Source organism: Mesitornis unicolor, unplaced genomic scaffold, assembly GCF_000695765.1.
Source record: "Mesitornis unicolor isolate BGI_N332 unplaced genomic scaffold, ASM69576v1 scaffold8619, whole genome shotgun sequence".
NCBI lineage: Eukaryota > Metazoa > Chordata > Aves > Mesitornithiformes > Mesitornithidae > Mesitornis > Mesitornis unicolor.
This window is the reverse complement of record NW_010207918.1, coordinates 12,451-14,112: the sequence shown is the minus strand read 5'-3', so window position 1 is coordinate 14,112 and position 1,662 is coordinate 12,451. Positions and strand designations below refer to the sequence as shown.

General features: G+C 35.0%; 1 long non-coding RNA gene across 1 annotated transcript in view; it reads left to right on the top strand.

Moving 5' to 3' along the window:
- Positions 1 to 202: 202 nt before the first annotated feature.
- LOC104546810 overlaps positions 203 to 1,662 on the top strand; it is a 4,911-nt gene continuing 3,451 nt past the window's right edge. The window contains exons 1-2 of the long non-coding RNA XR_728188.1: positions 203 to 284; positions 1,373 to 1,477. This is a non-coding gene — a long non-coding RNA (uncharacterized LOC104546810). The remainder of the gene's footprint in view (positions 285 to 1,372; positions 1,478 to 1,662) is intronic.

The window sequence follows — 1,662 nt, the reverse complement described above, 5'->3', positions numbered from 1 at the left end:
AGATTTTCAATAACTTTGATAATATTCAATGATTTGATAATTTTCACCAGCCTACATACAGGCGCATCAGGCTGTCCTTGGCACAACATCCAATGACTTTATCTGTTACTTCCTTTGCCCACAGCTTCTGTTTGAATCTGAAGGCAGAGTTCGTGTGGAGATGCATGAAGATCACTGTGTCTTCATCATTGAAGGAGCAGAAAAAGAGGATGAGGGAGTATACAGAGTTATAGTTAAGAATCCAGTGGGAGAAGATAAGGCTGATATCACAGTCAAAGTTATTGGTAAGTGAAGGAAGGAAATAACCAGAGCATGAAAGAATCTCGAGTTCACTGAAACTCACCCTTTCCTAAAACTGACTTTAGTTCTGACTTTATGATCCTTTTCTATTTTTTCTAAACCTAAAGGCAGGAATACTATCAATCACAAAATTTAGCAGAAGTATTTTTCACAGTTAGTTGCCTTCTGTATGAAAAGGTAAGAGAACAACTCCCAGTAGAAATCCATGTATATCCTTTTTTACATCTTTCCAGTTTTGGGTGATCCTATCATTTTATAGATGACATTCCATTCTGAAGTATATGCTTCGTGCTTGTCTGAGATAAGAAAATCTTCTTGTCATTTTTTTGTGGTTTATGGTTTTAAACAAAGGTTACTTCATTCTATAAGCAGTGAATAGTAAATGGAATAAAGAGACACAATGTGTGTGATATAAGAACCAGATTGCCCCTATGAGTCACAGAAGAGGTGGGGGGAATATGATTTTGAGTCTGTAATTTTTATAAAATTTGTCATAATATTTAACTTGTTTATACCCTGCCACACATATGACAAAATGTCAGGTCATAAGCAAACTTAGAAATTATAAAAGAAAATTCCTTTCACCTACAATATTAAAATTCAGAATTCACTGTTTAGGTGAATACTAAGTCTCTTTTTAATCCTAAATCAGGTTATTTACTACAAATATCTCCAAAATTTAGAAAGAAATAAAATTATACATGCAGCCATGGTATTGTATATAAAGTTTATTTTAGAGAAAATAGGAAACGTGGGAGCAAGCCTCGTCTTACAGAACAGAATTACCTTGTTACCTTACATTTTTGCAAAAAGCTGATTATGTCTGGGAAGAACAAGGGAGCTGAATAATCAAATTATATTTAAAGGAAACCCTTTAACAACCTAACATAGAAGCATCAAAAAGCAGTATTCACTCTAGACTAAGATAATACATTCTCGATTGTACCTACTGTTGCTATCTGACAAAGATGTAACAATATGACTGAGAAAAAATGTTAGCGAAATATTTCATTGACTTGTACACAGAAATTGAAACAGTAACAACTCTCATTCATTCTCACACTTTCTTCAGATGTTCCTGACCCTCCAGAAGCTCCCAAGATCAGCAACATTGGAGAAGATTACTGCACTGTGCAGTGGCAACCCCCTAAATACGATGGTGGGCAACCAGTACTTGGTAAGAAGTGCTAAAATATAAAGTCCCCAGCAGCCTTACCTATATTTTTTGCTGCTCCTTTAAAATGGCACAGAAGGATTCTCAATGTTTATTCACTCTAGGAAGTCTGAGCCTTAGAAACTAACTACTCCAATATATCAAACCTTCAAACTGGTCTAGATTCTAGCCCTTCAATTTTAGGGAAA